Source organism: Cryptomeria japonica, chromosome 2 (assembly GCF_030272615.1).
Source record: "Cryptomeria japonica chromosome 2, Sugi_1.0, whole genome shotgun sequence".
NCBI lineage: Eukaryota > Viridiplantae > Streptophyta > Pinopsida > Cupressales > Cupressaceae > Cryptomeria > Cryptomeria japonica.
Genome location: NC_081406.1, coordinates 437,703,004 through 437,722,770, shown reverse-complemented (window position 1 = coordinate 437,722,770; position 19,767 = coordinate 437,703,004).

The window sequence follows — 19,767 nt, the reverse complement described above, 5'->3', positions numbered from 1 at the left end:
AGGGAGAGATCAGGGGATGTAGGAGTGAGTGGGGGTTTGATGGGGCCTCCATGGAGGGAGAGATCAAGGGATGCAGGAGTGAGTGGGGGTTTGATGGGGCCTCCATAGAGAGATAGATCATATGGTGCGGGGACCAGTGGGGGAGTAGGTGGCGATGGTGGGACAACATCTAGCTAGAGTGGCATCTGAGAGAGCATTTTTGCATATATGTATTGTATCATTGTATCTTGGATGGCTCTTGGTAGCTAATTTTGTAGACTTCATTGTACTCTGATATATGAGATGATATATATGAGGAGATCCCCTATTTGGATGATATGCATTTGATTTGTATGGGTTTTTATGCAGGATGATGAGTTATTGCTTAGATGGATATGTGTACATGTATGCATTTGATTAGATGTTTCTTATATGCATTTTTTATGATGATTTATGATGTTGGATACTGACATATGAATGCAGGTTTATATATGTATGATTTGTTTGATTTTGATGTAATGCTTTATGTGCATAATGCCACGATGATGATGTATGCTTAAGATGATTTATGAACAGGATTTTGGTGTTTCCTATTTTGATAAAATGATGAGATAATTTATGCGATGATGTTAATGCAATGTGTGAATGAATGATGTTATGTATGGATATGTATCTAGATGTTTTTTAGATGAATGTAATATGGGTAAACAAAGTGTAAAGTACAAATGTTTATATGATAAATGAATGCATATGTAAAATGGATATATATAAAATGGTATGGACCAATGTTTTGGAAACAAATGGTTTTATGATTCTAAATGCCAAAATATGATTTAAGTAAAAATGATAATGTGATGGTACTACAATTTATGGTTTAATAACTACACCTTAATGCAATTTAAAAAAAGGATAATGAATGCAATGTGAATGAATCCTAATATGAACATAATAAGATACTTAATAATGGATGAATGAATGCACCTTTTCACTAATGAATAGATAAATGAATGTATGCAATGATAAATGATAAAGGATAATGAAATAATGATGGATAATTGACACTAAATGAATGCATAGTAAATGGCTTAATATAATCAAGGATAATTTGATCCCACGAATGAATCTAATTATTTATTATTTATGCAATGATGCAAATGATTAATGAAAACTAATGTCAATAAACCAAATGAACTATATGCAATGTTAATTTTAAAATGACATGAATGTACTTAATGCAAAATGCAGCTAAATGTGACGATGATATGATTATGAGGAATGCAAGGTTTTTGAGACTTTCCATGATGCATTGATGATGTATTAGAGTACTCAGTCGTGATTGTATCCAAGACCAGCTTAATGGTCACATTTGCATATAAATCCTACATATGAATGAGTGAATGGATGGGTGATATGCAACAGAATGCAATATATAAACAGATGAGATGAAATGACGATCCATAGTGCTCTACTTTCATCATTGAGCTTTTAAAATGTTGGAAGAGAATACAAGCATCTTGACATAATGATTCAAGATGACTTGAGTATTTCTTACATGGATTTTATATAGCAAGTTAATACAAATGACTTGATATAAGGGTCAAGTTGACCAAAGTATTGCTTGCAGAACAGACAAGGATCATCTCCGTTCATGCATGACTTGGATCGTCCTCCTTGATCTTAGGTTGATCATATCCTGAGACAAGTGCATACTGTAATAAGAGATAAAAACCTTTATCCAAATTGGATGAGGAGGAAGGAACCAAAGGAAGAGAAATGTTCCTGCAAACAAACAATATATACATAAAGAATTAAGAATAGGGATCTTTGGTAATGGTTCATGCTCATATGGTTGAGGTATATGTTGTAGTCAGTAAGCCGTAATGATCTATGACTGTATTTTGCATAAGATCACGTAGCTTGGTGAACTTCCCACGTAGACACCATTAGTACGTGCCCCAGTACTTCATCGGAAATAATGTGCAAACGATACAAAATAATGCTGAAAAAGATCCTGATATAGCTAAATGAATGAATTACTCACAAATCAACCAAGTATTTGATAGCTTAACATAATTTTCTTGTCAAAGAAAACGTCATTTTTGTCTTTGTTTTGGTAAGGAAGGATGCATCCTTGTTGAAGATAGTTTGATTGTTGATGTCGATTGTTTTGGTCAATTTTTGATAAGTGATCATCATGTGAGTAGTTGTTAATGTTTGTTTTGTATCTGTTCAGATGTGTATGTACAAGGTGTTGCCATGTTTTTGTGTGATTTCCGATGTTTTCCGTTGTTTTCGGATTTTGTATTGTTTTGAATGTTTTTGGATTTTTGTGAGATGTTTTTTTGAATGTTTTTGGATTTTGTGAGATGTTTTTGAATGTTTTTGGATTTTGTTAGATGTTTTTGAATGTTTTACCCAATGAATCACCAGTAATGTAGAATCCACTTCCATCATCTATATTTTAAGGGCATTGCCCCCAAGTTTAGACATGACTATGAAAAAAAAGCGGGATGCAAGACGCATGAAGTACTTTCTTTGATTACAAATTAAATAACAAGCCATGGTTTGGATGGATGGATGTGTGTATGTATGAATGTGATCACAATGAGCCTAAAAGATAATGGAGCCATAGTCTTTTACGAGTGGCGCCTGTTTGCCAAGTTTTCACCATCGCACTTACCCAAGGTGCCACTAGAGTGGTTTGTTCACCGTTTGGATGCATGATTTTTCTTTATTCTTTGGACATTTTTATATTTTCTTCAGGACATTTATTTGAATGTTTTTGGTATTTTCGTCGGTATGAAGGGGAGCCTGATGTACAGTTTAGGTATAAAAATATTTGAGGTGCATACTATTGATTGGATCTGCGAGCGGTTCTCCTTCTGATGTAGCCAACTGATATGCCTTGGACCCAAATACAGCAGTGACAACATATGGGCCCAGCTAGTTTGATTCAAACTTGCTCTGATGTTCTCTATTTGTTTGGTTACGAGGATTCTCTCGGAGAACAAGATCACCTACCTCAAATGTACGAGGTCTAACTCGGTGATTGTAGCTTCTACTCATGCGCTACTGATAGGCTTTCAGATGGTTGTATGCAGCTTGTCACTTCTCATCAAGTAACTCTAAGTCCTGAAGATGAGATACTCTATAGGCTTTGTCATTAATGAGATTATGCAAGGAAACCCGTAGTGATGGTATCTTGACCTCAATAGGCAAGATAGCTTCTGCACCATAGACCAATGAATAAGGAGTTGCACCTATAGGGGTTCGAATGCTAGTTCGATATGTCCATAGTGCTGGATTTAGTTGAAAATTTCAATCACGACCAGCATCATTGACTGTCTTCTTGAGGATTCTTAATATGTTCTTATTCGATGCTTCAACCTGACCATTGCCTTGTGGGTAATAGTGAGTGGAAAAGCGGTGTTGGATATGAAATTTCTCACAAAGTTCATGGACATCCTAATTTCTGAAAGGAAGACCGTTATCTGTGATGATGGACATGGGTACACCATACTGGCAGATGATGTAATTGAGGATGAATGAGGCAATCTGCTTGCCAGTGACTTGGGTAAGTGAAATAGCTTCGATCCACTTTGTGAAATATTTGGTGGTGGTAATAATGAATTTGTGGCCGTTGGATGAAGATTGATGGATTTTATCGACAAGGTCAAGGCCCCATTGACAAAAAGGCCATGGTGTCGTGATTGGTTGCAGTTTCTGTGCTGGTGCATGTATCAGGTCGCCATGAACTTGACATTTCTTGCATTTTCTTACAAAGTAGTAGGAATATTTTTCCATAGATGGCCAATAGTATCCATTGCGCAAGAGTTTCTTGGCTAGGGATGGACCACTTGAGTGAGTCCCACAAATTCCTTCATGTACCTCTTCCAAGGCCTTTGTTATCTCATCTTGTTCTAGACATCGAAGGAGAGTACCATCAAGGCTGCGTCGGTATAGGGTTTCAACAATAATGGTATATCAAGCAGTTTGGCGAATGAAAGTTTTACGTTGGTTATTCGATTGGTTGGGAGGAAGGGTGTGATCATAGAGATAGGTGTAGAATTCACCATACCATAGGGATTCAGAACCGACAAGGTGACATATCATTTTGGATTAGGGGATATCATAAGCGGGAATCCAAAGCTATTCTACCAAGAACTTATAGCGTGTTGAATTTTGTGGAAGATCTAGGAGAGATGCAATGGTAGCCATAGTGTTAGCAGCTTGATTCTGATCTCTTGGTATCTGCTCAAAGGTAATTGTAGTAAATGATGCTTTTAGTTTGTGCACCATTTGCTTATATGGCATGAGTTTATCATCCTTGGTCTGATATTCATCTGTTGCTTGTTGAATGACCAGTTGGGAGTCGCCATATACTTGTAGTTCTTGTAATTTCCATTGTACGGCTAGCCTGAGTCCTGTGATCAAGGCCTCATACTCTGCTATGTTGTTGGTGCATGGAAATGTGAGCCTGTAAGACTTCGGGATTCTATCACCTTGAGGTGTGATAAATAGAATGCCTGCCCCCAAGCCATGCCTAGTGTGTGAACCATCAAAGTATAGTTTCCATGGTTGTGTTGTTGTGATCATGAATATCTCTTCATCTAAAAAATTGGAAATGAGAGGATGATCGCCTATGAGGGGTGCATCAGCCAACTGATCTGCAATAACTTGTCCTTTGATAGCTTTATGGTCCATGTACTCGATGTCAAATTCACTTAGAATCATCACCCATTTGGCCAAGTGGCCTGTCAATGTTGCTTTGCTGAGTAAATACTTGAGTGGATCAATCTTTGCAATGAGTTATACCTTGTGTGTTAACAGATAATGCCTCAGTTTAGTGGCTACTAAGATTACTGCTAGGCAAGCTCGCTCAATAGGTGAGTAATTAAGTTCATAGCCCACCAGTGTGCGAGAGATGTAGTAAACAACACACTCTTTTCCTTCTGCATTATGTTGTGCCAGTAGTACACCCAATGATGTACTTGTTGCTAAGATATAGAGTAATAGAGGTCTGCTTGGATCTGGTGGTATTAGCAATGGTGTATTCATGAGATAATCTTTAAGCATATGGAATGCTTGTTGGCATTTGGCATCCCACTGAAAGCGGATGTTCTTGTGTAGCAAGTGTGTGAATGGGTGACACTTATTAGCCAATTGTGCAATGAATCTTTAGATGGATTGAAGTCACCCTTGTAATGTCCTTAGCTGACTGATATTCTTTGGTGGTGGCATGTCCATGATTGCTTTTACCTTTGTTGGGTCGACCTTAATACCTTTGCTTGAGACAATGTATCCTAGAAGCTTCCCGGAGGTTACTCCAAAGACACATTTCTTTGGGTTGAGTCGAACATGGTATTGTTCCAGTCTATCAAATATTTTATCTAATATGTTGAGATTCCCTTCTCTGGTGAGTGATTTTGCTAGTAAGTCATCAACATAATCTTCCATCATAGTATGCATCATGTCATGGAAGATGGTGGTCATGGCTCATTGATAGGTCGCTCCTGCATTCTTGAGAGCAAAAGGCATTACATTCCAGCAATATGTGCCCCATGGACATGTGAAGGATGTCTTATGTTGATCTTCTGGTTCGATCTTTATCTGATTGTATCCTGAAAAGCCATCCATGAGTGAAAGCATGACATGTCCCACTGTCAGATCCACTATGATGTCAATATTTGGTAGGGGGAAGTCATCCTTAGGACAGGCCTTATTCAGATCTCTAAAGTTAGTACAAATGCGGATGCCCCCTTTTGGTTTGCCGATAGGCACAATGTTGGAGATCCATTCTGCATAATCAATTGGTCTAATGAAACCAACATCTAGGAGTTTCTTGAGTTCTGTTTTGAATAGCACTCCAATTTGAGGATGCATCTTATGAAGCTTCTGCTTGACAGGTTTGGCTCCTTCTGCTACGGTGAGGTGATGCATGACTGAATTTGGATCAAGCCTAGGCATGTCTGCATATGACCATGCAAAGTTGATCTGACACTGTTGAAAGAACTCTATAAATTTAGGTTGTTCTTCTGGAGTGAGAAGAGATGCCAGATGTATGAGATGAGGATTTTCAGGAGTCCCCACATTGTATTCTTTGGTTTCCTTGATGGGAATCGTTGATCATTCTTGTTGTGTACTAGCAGGGAGGATGTCAAACCCTTCATCCTTAGGTGCCTCAGAGAGGTTTTCACTATTGGATACGCTCTTTCTTTTTACTTTTGTTGGATCAAACAGTGCCACAGTGTGGTTTTCACTGGAAGATCCATGTTTTATTGTGATATTTTTGCAGCTGAAGGGTTTGGCATCCGCCCCAAAGTACACTGCGCTATTAAGTTCAATGGTGAATCTAGCTTTGTGATCCCTGCTTGGTAGGTTATCCCTTAATTCCAAAAAGTTAATGATGGCCTCATCGTTTTGGAAGAAGTCAAGACATGGGGGATTTGGTTGGTTCCATTCGATGAGTTCAGGGTGAATAATGGGCATTACTTTATCAATTAGGTTAAGTGTGCTAGATGTATCAGAGAGGGTTAAGACATTGTGGTGAAGGTCATTAATGGTACTCTCCCTATTAGAATTAGGTGTAGGATGAGACGTAGGGTCGATGGAAGGTGTTTCCAGTTTAGGAACCCAAGTGGTCTTTATCTATGCTTCTCCGTAAACAGGGATGTCTTTGCATGGTGGAGGTAGTGATGTGTCTTCCTCATCTGAAGTGTTAAGCTATACAGAATCAAATTCCCACTCATGTGAGTCGGTCTCTGAGTCACTTTCCAGCATCCGATTACTATACCATATTGGGATGTCCTTTGAGTTAAATACTGCAGGTGTGATTGGTTGATGTACCTTTGTAGTGATCGGTGCTGCAGGAAGGTTGATGGGAATTAAAGAATCCAATATAGGGATTATCAGTAGTGTTGACTTAGTTGCTTTTGCTGGTATTGCTGGTGCCATAGATGCTACTGTGGGTTCCGATACAGTTGCTGCTACTAATGGTACTATTGATGTGATGGCTGTTGCGGATGGGATTACTAGTTTGATTGGTGGGATGATTGGCATTGTAGATGGTGGTGTTAGGATTTTGAGCCTCGGTGGGGCAGTTGTGATGGTGTTTGATGATGCTTTGATAATGAAAGGTGTCCTTTTTGTAGTAGGCTGACATAATGGTTTGCTGGGTTTTCCTATGAATTTGAGTTTAGGAAAGATCTCTTTTTCAAAGCCTAGGCCTATATTACCTTTGGGCTTGAATTCTGGCAGTAGAGGTTCATGTCATCCTTGTTTGCAATATCCCAAAGCACTCTAGCCATCATACCCCATTCTTTTCATAATGAGGAGACCTTTGCCATACTGATCTGTAGGAAGCTTAACTTGCGGTATATCAGTGGTGATGGGATCTTTATAGATCCATTCTGCTAAGTCCTCATCTTGGGTTTCTTCTTCTTGACTCTTTCCAAGGATGAAAGGCGTTAAAGCACATGTTGGCATGATTAGTGGTTGCTGGAGTAACTGCTATGGTTTACCATGTGTTCTAGGTGAAGTGGGCATTTGTCCCACACAAAAGAGTTGACTCAAGTTGTATTCCCCAGGACCTTCCTCTGCTATTTTCATTTTAAGCTTTTCTTGCTTTGGTATAGTGGTGTTCGAACTAGCAAGAGAGGTAGGACTTATATATGATGTGGAGGAAATGGCTTCTCTATTATTAGGAATGGTAATCTTTGGTTGATGGCTGATATTATGGCAATATGCAAAAGGATTTGCATCACCCAGGATTGTGATCTCTACACCGTTATGGGGGAACTTGATACGTTGATGGTAGGTAGATGGAACAGCTTGCATGGCATGTATCCAAGGTCTTCCTAACAATAGATTGTATGGCAGAGGAAGGTCCAAAACCTGACAGATGATGTGTTTTACCATAGGGCCCACTGAGATTGGTAGTACCACTGCTCCTTTGGATGAACTCTCTGCATCGTCATAGGCTTTGATTGTGATCTTCTTGTGAGGATCCACTGATTCTATGGCATATCCCAATGTTGTGACCAACTGTAGGGTACAAATATTCAGGCCTGCTCCATTATCGATCAAGACTCGCTTGATCCTATGCTGGTTGATAAAGCCTTCAATGTGTAGCGAAGCATTATGAGGTTGCTGGAAGGAAGAGTTGTCACTTTCAGAAAAAGTGAGACAAGGTGATGACTTTAGACTTCCAACCATGGCTTGAAATTGGTCTGTATTCAGGTTTGCAGGGACTGACGCCTCTTGGAGTGCTTGATCAAAGATTGTTTTATGAGATGGCGATAGGCGCAATAGCTCTAAAATGGATATAAGCACAGGCATTTTGTCTAATTGTTCCACAAGATTGTACTACTTTGGGATGGAGGTGGTGCCTTGTGGAGCTGCTTTTATGGTGAGCTTGCCATGTCGTGTAACAACATTGCAATTGGAGTCAGGATTTTTGATGGTTATAGTTGCAACTTGTTCACTGGCATCATACAGATGATTTACAGTGTAATTATATGTAGCCTAGGTATAATCTGTGGTATTAGTGCCTCACCTGGAAGTGGAAGGACCCCTTTGATCTTGTGATGGAAGTGGATTTTTGAACATTAGATGATCATTGTTTGTTGTTTTTGGGTCATGTCCTTCGATTTCAATTTCACCTCGGTCAATAAGATCCTAAATAAGATTTTTCAATCAGTGACAATTACTTGTCTTGTGTCCTCTCCCTTGGTGGAAATCACAGTGTTCAGTATCTCGCCACCATGCGGGTTTGACCTGAGGCTCATAGTTTGATGTTTTAGGTAAAGTGACCAAATTTTGAGAAATGAGTTGTTGCAATACTATTTCAATGGGTTCCCCTAAGGGAGTGTATGTTCATTTTTGTTTTTGCTGATGAGGTCTTGGTTCATTGTGAGATGTGATGTGACCTTGATTGGAAGGAACATTTGTGTTATTCTAAGGTGGAGGATTCTGTCCTGCAAACCGAACCACAGGTTGTGCACTTTTTATAGTCCTGGCATCCACAACCCCATCATTGACGATATTCTTGTTTTTGTTCCAGAAGCTTGGTTTATCACTATTGAAGCATGGGCGAGGACTATCCTTTGGTTCATTATAGATTTTGATAAGTCCTTTCTTGATGAGTGCCCGTTCACATTTCAAACCCTTGGTGATCATATCATTAAAAGAGTCTGTGTCTTTGACATCCAGGTGAAATTCCATTTCTTCGTTCAAGTTGGAAATGAATATTTCCACTAGTTCTCATTCAGGTAACTAAAGAGAACGTCTGCTAGACATTTGACACCATCGTTGTAGGAATACTAAGAATAGTTCACCTGGTTTTTGTTTAGTGTTGCACAGATCAGCCATGGTGATGTCGCATTCAATGTTATGAGAGTAATGAGCAAGGAATTTCTAGATGAGTTCCTCAAATGTTCTAATGCCACTTGATAGTCAGGAAAACCATGATGTGGTTGTTCCTCCCAATCTTTGGGGAAAAAGGCACATTAGGTATGTGTCTTCACATGCCACTTCGAGACAAGCGAAATGAAATTCTTTGACATGATTGTGAGGATCTCCCTTTCCTCTATATTTTTCAAATTTGGGTGTTTTGAATCCTCGTGGAAAGGGTGGCATATAAAGATTCCTATCAAAAGGATAGGGACAGATGTCATTAAGTGATAATTGGTTAGTTTTGACACCACTATGAAGTTGTTGGGCGAGATTCTCGACTTGTTGCCGCAACATCTCCATTTCATTTGGAGGAGGAGGTGGTGGGTTACCTCGAGGAATGTTATATCTGATGGGATCTCTACCTCTTTCCTCTTCATGGTAACTTTTTCATTTTGATGCTTGTCGTAATTGGGCAAGATCAAAGTCAGAGGGGAGTTTTGCTCCTTCTTGAGCGAGCTTTAAAAAGTGAGCATCCAAATTGCTCCTGAGTATTTCGTCAAAAAGTCTGTTAAAGAGAGGGTTATGTTGGGCCCTTTCTATTGTTGCAGGAGTGGGAGTACTTGGGTTTTCATCATTTGCATTTCCTCCAAGTGCTTCTTGAAATTCATTGAGATTTTCCTCTTCTTCTTCTTCCATTTCTATTTCTCATTGCCTTGACAGTGATCGGGTTTGGGCCATTTTGTTTACAAGCTTTTGTTGAAGTTGTGTGAAAATGATGATGAGTTTTTGACGAAATGAGAGATTGATGGTTGGTGAATTGTGTTGCATGTGGATCTCTATCACTTAAAGGTAGATGTAATCGAAATTCCTTTTTTTGAATTGCTTGTTTGTTTTTGATAAGGTTGGATGTGATAAGGTGTAGAGAAATCTGAGATGTGTTACAGATTTGACTACCTAGTAATGAGAGGATTCACTCATGAACTAGTTTTAACTTGCATAGATGTGTCTCTTAGGATGAGCTTATCCTAGATGTAGAAACAATCTAAAAATTGATGTGATGCATTTGATTCAAGCAATATCTAAAAAGAGAACTTGGGACAAGAACCTCTTAATGTTTTGAGAGTTGGAATGAATTGATGATGAAGTGATGATGTATGAGTGAGATAATAGAGGAGAATGTGTTTAACTTCAATAAAAGCTTTGTGTCATAAATGGGACAAACTCTACCTCTTCCCTTTCGGGTGTTGGTGGTATTTCTTGAGCTACGTTGTATGTGATAATGATGTTTGGGAAAAAGTGGGGATTAATCTTACCTCCTTGGCTTTTGTGATAACTTAAAGCTCTATATTGCATAAAAGCTCTGTGGTTCAATGACTCTGAATAAAATTCGTTTGTTTTGCCTTGAAGGTAGAGACGCATGTGATGCGGAAAAACTCTATGGGAGACAAAGATTTGTCTATTTATATAGAAGAATTTCTTTCTTTTGATCAAATCCTTTGAGCTCAATGGTCTTCTTTTCAAGTTGATATTCTGATTACATTTCTTCTTTCGCAAGATGTGAAGAATGGTCATAAAGTTTGATACTTTGTTGTTTGCACTTTGTTTTTGGTATTTTTGTGGTTGCTTTGAAAGATGTTTGGTTGGATGAATACTTTGTTTTGGAATTGATTTTTTTGATGTTTCTTTGACAAGAAAACAAAGTAAGCACACAAACACAAGAATGTCGCCTAAAAGGCACAAATGAGTATGGGTCTACATCAACCTAATCCTTGGACTTTTATATGACCCTTCCTTTAGATGTATTTTAAGGTGTATTTCCAAATCTTGAAGTTGGCTTAATTTGCACTTGGTCTTGACTAAAATGAACACACTTCAAACACTTTTTATCCCTAAGGTCAAATGGCCAGTTGTGATAAATTTAGCCCACGTCTTGATATTTCTTCAACTTTGGTACTACATACCTTATGAATCCCACCATGGCAGGTAAGGATGTGATATACTAAGTCTTGCATGCGCATAACAAATAGATGATCCCTATGATGGGGGAGTCACCACTTTTATCAAGCCACAAGTGACTTTTCAAAAAGCTATGTTTCTACTCAAGGAAATATGTATGGTGAGTATCTTGGGAGCAAAACCATCTATGCTCTTGCACTAAATTATATCGCAAATATCCTCAATCAATAGAATGGGTGGGCTACTACTTAAAGGTGTTTAGTCATGTTCGATGTTTTTGGACATAAGTTCATTCTGTAGTGACTCACTTAAGAGCCTTGTAACTAGTGGTGGGGCCCATTTGTCCTTTCAGCTAGTTACACTATAGGAATAGCTATACCCAAGGCTATAGCTTTCGCTCTCACCTGATTTTTATAGCGGCTCGAAGGATTTATCGCACGAGGTCATTCCCAAGAGTGATGTGTCTCTTGGCAGGCCTCTCTTAAAAAGATAAAAAAATTTGAGTGTTACTAACACTTTTCTCTTGCACCTAGGACCACAAAAGCCAAGGGAGAGGATAGTGTGTGTTAGAAGTGGGACCACTCGACCAACTTTTTGCACAAGTGTGCCAAGCACAAAAAACACTTGTTATTTTTAATTTTCCATTGCAATGTGATCTAACTATTTGGAGGTGTTGCTCCAACATTCATGGTGTTCTTTTTAACTTCAAATGCAAAGGTTTTGAGTAAACTAGAATTTTGGAAATCCTAGTTAACTGAAATTGAAGCACGTATGCATGAAGAAAAATCACTTTGCAAAAAGTTTTAAACAAGTTGATTGTGTATTTTATGTGCACCAAAAATTGAAGTGTGGATTGTAAATTCTTTAGTTTGATGCAAGAAAACGGAATTGTTGATTTTAAGCACCAAATAAAGTGTGTTTCCTAACTTGCAAGAAAACAAACGTTGTTTTGTTCAGTTTTAATGGACCAAAGAAACAAGTGATCCTAACTGGAAAGCAAGGGAAAGTTTGTTTGTTCAAGTTTTAAAACACCAAAATAAAGTTTTTGATTTTAAAAAGGTGAGTTTTTAAACCTGCACAAACAACAACCGGTTAGTAAAATCCATATCTAAGGGGGGCTTCCACAAGCCTAAAATTTTTCACTTTTTCGGTTACAAGGTCTTTTTTACAACGTTCTGTTACAATAGCGCTAGTCTATGTTTGAATAGAAGCGCTATTTAACACAAACGAGCTAAAAGAAAAAGAAAGACAGAGAAGGCAAAAGCGCTTAAATAGGGTCAATAGCGCCAAAACAGGGTCAAAAGCGCTCAAACCATGTCAATAGCGCTAATCTTGATACAATAGCGCTATTGTAAGAACAATAACACTAGAACAACAAGTATCAATAGTGCTAAAGCGCAACCTATGTGACAATTTCAACATTCAAACATGTTATTGGCTAAAAAAAAATGATCTCTTGGGTGTTTGGATTCACGTCGGGTTCACCAAATGATGCTCTGTAAAATGGACAAGGTTAGCAAATGACAAACAACATAAGACACAAGAAATCGTTAGTGTTAGTTAATCAAAAGTTGATCTAAATAGGCATATCAAAAGAGATACTAAGAACATGAAAGAATATTTAACTAAATAAGCAAATATGATGAGGCATCTCCAAATGCCTCATAACATGCTCTTGGTTCCTTCTCCTTTGTTCCTCTCCTCTCCAAGTTCCAAAATAGTGTAGCTCTAAGCAGCTTTTTGCACTATGGATGCTTATGGAGGATTGAGATTCGAGTATTTTGCTCCAAATGTAAAATAAAAAGCTAAAATACTAGATGCTATTAAAAATGACTGATTTTAACCAAAATAACAAGATATTAGTTTGCTATGCTAAATGCTCTCTAAAATGCCTATAGGTTAAATGCATACAAGTTTTCAGGATCTGGATTATGAAGAAATGGGCTCTATTTATAGGAAAAATGGAGCAATGGATGGTTGAGATTGAGCAATCTCAACAAGGGTCAGGATTGAATGATTTTCAATCCATGTGAGGGCTTTCAACCCAATCCCAGGATGACAAGTGTCAATGTGAGATAGGTTGAGAGGAGAGGGAATAAGCATTAAATGCTTGAAATGACCTTGGGAGTTAAGGTCAAGGTTAGTTGAATGAATAAACTCTTTATTCAAAGAATAAAGCTTTTATCCAATGGATAAACTCTTGTGCAAAAGGCAAGAGGGACAAACATAGTCAAAGCAATAAATGTTTGGGGAGAAAAGTTTGAAATAACCATAAATGGTTATGTAAGAGCCATTAATGGTCATGTAAGAGCCATTAGTGGTTTTGGAAGACTTTGGAGGTTAAATTGTTGAACACACAAAGCATTAAATGCTTTTCAAAGACTTTTGAAGTCTTTGAGAAGTGACTCCATTTTTCTTAGGAATGTGACAATAATTAGGGGATGGATTAGGCTAATTAGGAAGGGGTTAGAAGAATCTAGAAGGGGATTAGATTTGCAAGTGGATTTGGTGGGTGAGAGAAAATAGGATTTTATTAAAATAAAAATTCATTTATTTCAATAAATGTGTGCAAGTTGCTTTTGTAGGAAAATGCAAGTGGGGGGGGGGATAATGATTTAAATAAAGGTTTAATTTAATTTATTTAAAAGAGGAATAGGGGGATTTAATTAAATAAATAGATTTTATTTATTTAATTGATTTGTGAACTTGGTTTTAATGAATTAATTAAAATAAATTGAATAATTTACTTAATTAATAGGAGAATGTTTTAAGATTAATTAATTAAATATTAATTAATTAACTCCTGGCTAGTGGATTTTTAATCAAATAAATAGCAAATATTTATTTAATTAAGCTGGACAGATTTGTGTGACTACAGTTGCAATTTGAAATATGTCTGCCAAAACCAAATTAAGACTTTGCATGAATCTGTTACTATCGTTCAAGGTTGCCTCAGTCTGTTGGATCATGTCGGGGAGATGATGCATGTGCTCTTCTGGTGATCTTTCTCCTTGAAGTAATGCCTTAGAGATTTCATTTCTCAGAGAGATTAGATTGTCCAACTTAGGACCAAGTTTGTACTTAAGTTCTCTAGCATTAGCCTTAATCCTTGCCGTCTCTTTCTCTAATTTCTCCAATTTCTCCTCAAAACCTGCTATTTCCTGCTCAATAACTGATATAGGTTCGGATGAACCAATTATGTTATCAGCTATGTCATCTATTTCTTTCTGTACTCTGCTGATTTCCTTTTCTATGTCCTTTGTCAAAAGATGTGGTTTGCATGTTTATCTGTACAACTCTTTTTATTCCAAAATTGTAGTATTCAGTGCCATTAAAAGTGTATTCAAGTGTTCTGTACACTTCTTTATTGTATCCTCAAATAATTTATCCTTCTCCTTTTCAACTTTCTCTTTGAAGGTGTCCTCATTCACCTTATCAACCATTATTACAATGTCAGTAATGAATTTGGACAATGTGTCCAATTTACCTAAAGAATTCTTTACATGATCTATGTTACATTTCGGTGCTATCAATTTAAGAATTGGTATGGTGTCATCAATTGCCTTATAGGCCAATGCATTATAGTCTATTATCTTCTTGATTGAATCGAGGAGTACCTCTGTTACATTAGTAGGTCTGAATTCACTTGATGAAGTGCCGAATGTCTGACCTATTACCTTAATTACCTCTGTGCTTCCAACATTTGTAACCACTTTGCTTATATTATCCTCTGGTGGATTAGTCTGAGTTTGCATTTCAACCAGTAAAGGTTTGTCTGATTGTTTAGGTGTCTCAGCGATTACCAGTTTCTCTGCTTCAATATGTACCTCTGCCTCTGTAGGTTTCTTTGTATTCTCAATTGTCGGTATCTTAGTCTTAGTAGGTTTCTCTGTGCCAACATCTATACCTACAGTATTCTTCCCAGTATCCAATGGTTTCTCTATTTGTAATGATTGCTTTGTTGGTAATGATTTCTCTGTTGGGATCTCTACCTCAATAGTCTACCAGTTTTTCAGCAATGTTGCCACTGTCAACTTTATCATCCTTAACATCTGTAGTGTCCTTATCCACAACAATATTCACTTCCTCAGTATCCACATTCATGGTGAATTGTATTTCAGATTCAGGATTAGTATTATCATGTGTGATACCTTCACTGTCTGTAACCGGTGGATCAATAGTATGTACCGGTGCAATATCCAAAGGTGGTGGAAAACTATCAGTTATCTTGATGTTTGGTATTCCACCAACTTTACCTTTCCCTTTGTCCTTATCCTTCCGATATAACTTGAATGTTTTCTTTGGCCTGTTCATTTCCTCTTGTTTTTCTATTTCCACAAAAAATATATCCCATTTATCAGTAGTCTCCTCTTCAATCTCATTTACTCTACCTACCATCAAAATTACTTGTCGGTGTCCACTAGCAAAAATGGATCTGTTAGCCTCACAAATCAGGTAATCAATTTCCTCTTTTGAGTTAACTGGATGTACAACTAGAAGTTTTTCAATTTTTCATTTCTTGTCCAATTCAATCCTCTTAGAATCCAATATTCTATATAGTTCATTGGGCAAATCATCCACAACTTCAATTAAAACTTTCTTGTATATATCCAGATGTAAAATTATACTATTTTCAATGCTTTCCTTGTCTGAATCTTTGAATGTATTATATAATTTACTTACATTAGCCAAATTGCCATCATTAGTTATTTCACTCAACAAATTATCCAATGAAGATATGACCAGTTTTTGTTTCTTCTTGGGAGTTAGTTTCTTAGCCGGTTGCCTTACTACCTGTTGTTTCTTCCTTAAAGTCCTTGTTCTTTTGGGTGAAGGAGAGGGTGTCGGTGAAGGTTTTCTCTTCCTCTCAACTCTTTTGAATTCAGCTGGTACCACATTGTCAGAAGATGTGCCAACTGGTGAAATGTGTGCCTATGGTTGTAGTCCTTCTAGCTCACTAGCCATTATACCAGTAATGTTCATAAAATTTTCTTTGATTTCCTTTACCTTCTTTGATGCATCTTTAATATACTTTTCTCTTTTCTTCCTTTGCTTCATTGTTTTCACACCACTCTCAATAGTTTTTGCACTACCAAAAACTTCTTTTGTTGGTTCTCTTGGTGCATTTAACAAAGCTTTTGCATAAATCTCAATAATATTGAGATCTACCTCATAACCCATTTCAGTTACTCATACAGTCTTAGGAATTACAACTTCCATCCATGTTTCATCCTTTTTTATTAAAAAATAGATTTCTTTATCATATTTGTCCACTGCACTCTGCGGTAGTCTTTCTCTAGTTTTCATTTTGGCTTAAAAAGCTTTAAAGTATTCAGTTATATTGTTGTCCTTTGTAGTTCCCATGCCACTAAAAGCTTCCTGTAATTTTTTTCCTACTGTCCAAAGTCTTTCTCTCCTATACCGGGGGTTTCCTTAGTGAAATACAACATTAAGAATACTAAAAGATTGCCAAAGCGAAATGTCCCTTTCTTATCTCCTTTAATCTTTTTCAGATTATCAATGAGTTCATCTTTTAGCCATTCACACACATCAATCATTGTATTATTGTTGACCATTTTATAAGCACTATTGATGCAAAGACTAGAAACTAAATTAAGTCTGTTTGCATGAGTATTCTTGTAACCTAAAACCATACTTATGAATCTCACATTGATGTCTTTGATGTCGTTCACTCTTAGTGATCTATTGTATGATGTTTCTCCAGTTAGGGTCATTACTTTTTTGTTAGGAACTTTCTTTGTTTTGTCTGGTCTACAGCCGGTTGAGGGTAAACCTGTTACTACCCTAATTTCTTGTCGGGTAAATTTGCAGACAGAGTCCAACCATATAAATTCTCCATGTGCCATACTTAGGACAATTATCACTACTTCTTCTGGAAATTCAAGGATATTCAATATCTCAACAAAACCTAAAGTCTCCACAATCTTGTGTTCGGGTTTGACAGTGCCATTTTCATCACAAATTACGGTTCTAAACATTTTCATCAATTCCTCAGAATCTAATTCTTCAATGTTGCAATGAATATAAATCCTAGGGTCTTCAGCATAAGCTACACCTTTAGGAATTTTTGAAAAAGCACCTATGGAATCATCTTGCTTAGCTACTTTAGGAATTATCTTAAACACGGGCCTAGGGTGTTTTACATTTCCCATGATAGTAGGGTTTGCAATAAATTCGGGAGCAGAAGATGAAGCCATTTGAAAAATAACTTTAGCTGCCTGACAATATCTGAATGCTTGAAAGAAATCGCTTCACACCTTCCCCTTGAATGCCTTAGCTCTTTTTCACTCTCTCTGCTAATTTTGAATGCTTGGTGAATCAAGAATGAGGGAAATTCGATGATTTATAATGACATTTCTTTCAACAACAACATTAAATGCTCGTTGATTAAGTGAAAACTTAACACATCTACCAGTAAAGAAGAAATCTATCTTCTCACCATCAACCGAGGGTAATCTGCATGATATTCAATTTTCTACAATACCCTTAAAGGGTTACTTCTTAGTGGGATGAAGAATCTCCTACCGGTGGAGTATTACTCTATTCTATCAGAGAAGAAGTAGTCTCATCAACATTCTGATTTGTCTTCCTAATCTATTGTTTTGAAAATTCTTGCTTTACTTCATCTACCTTTTCTTTTCCTTTCAAATTGGATCTTTTATTATTTGTCGGTGAAGTCTTACTTCTACAGAATTTTCCAATATGTCCAATCTTGTTACAAGTATAACAAGTCACATTATTCCTCTGAATAGCTTTTCCATATCCTATGCCGGTTTGTGTTTTGCATTGATTAGATAAGTGTCCATATCTTCCACAAACATAACTTTTCACATTCATTCTGTAGTTTTTTGAATTATGACCAAATTTGTTGCATTTGGAACATTGACCAGTGGGTGCATTAATGTTTTGATTGTTTCTAAATCTACATTGATTTTCTTTATGACCATATTTGTTGCAAATGAAATATTTGCCATTAAACTTGTAAGCATTAGATTGTCTTATCGATTTACTGTGACCATGATTGTTTGCAATACCAGAACTTTCTCCAACTTCAAATCCAAGTCCATTAGTATCTCCATTTGGTTTTTGACTTTTCAGCATATCATCAAGTTCCTCTGAACTTTTCTTGTATTTCTCTTTGTGTTGATTTGCAGTAGCCAACTCATTTTCTAGAATTCCCTTTTGTCTCATAAGTTCATTTTTATCATGTTGCATGTGAATCAGATCTGTCTTTAACATATCATTTTTATGACCGAGTCTTAGATTTTCATTTCCAACATCATTGAGTCTCCTAGTCAAGTCATCTTCATTCTTCTTTTTGTCTTCAATGTCTTTACAAAACCTCATAGTCATATCTTGCATTTCATTCTTCATAGTACTGTTTTCTTGTCTCAACTTGTTCACAAGTTCATTAAGAGTTTCCTTTTCATCATTATCATTCTACATCTTCTCATGAAGTTCTTTTCTTTTATTTTGAGCTATAGTAAGATTATCCTGAAGTCCTTGAATGAATTCCTGTGCAGTCCCCAGATCATCTTCAAGTTTTATATTCTTCAATTTCTCTGCATCATAGTCTGCAAGAGATCCTTCCAATTGTTTTCTTAAGTTCTCCATCTGTACCAGTGTCAGAATCTTCCTCAAGCTGTTAGGCTTTTGAAAATAGAGGACCAGGCTCTGATACCAATTGTTAGGATTAATGATAGTCCCTAAGATACTAAGAGGGGGGGTGAATCAGTATCTAATCGGTTAGCAGAATATTTAAACTTATTAAGAACTTTGCATCCCAAAACAATGTACCGGTAAATAAGAATTAATGCAGTAAACATGAATAATAAAGACAACATAGGAAACACACCATAACACAACATGTTTAATGAGGAAACCCAGTGTGGGAAAAACCTCGGTGGGATTTGTGACCCACAATATTCACTCATTGGCCAATGAATCAATATTACTTACAATGAGGGGCCTGCACATGCAGGAAGGCCAACTACCTAGAGCACACTGCTCAATAAGAGTCACATTGACTACAAAAGTGGATTATGAAATCCAATACAATGTACTACTTCAAAATAGCATCAACTATGCCAGGTTCAGTATCAGTTTAAGCTCATTCCATTACCAAAACCTTCACTGTCAATTATATCATAATATCATCCTTTATCTCTTTCTTACTTCACTCTTTAATGACTTATAAGATCTCATACATATATATGAGTTTTTTACAATATGCCATGTCGGCTTTACAAAAGATAACTACATCTAAATACAATAAACAAAAGTTTATTCCCTATCGGCTGGGGTGCCAGTATGCATTGTTGCCGCTACCGATGAAGTGTCTGCCTATTTATGTAGATGTCTATGCTAGTGCCGATAACTGCCGGTGGCTTACCAGATGAGTGCTAGAATGTTTCTATA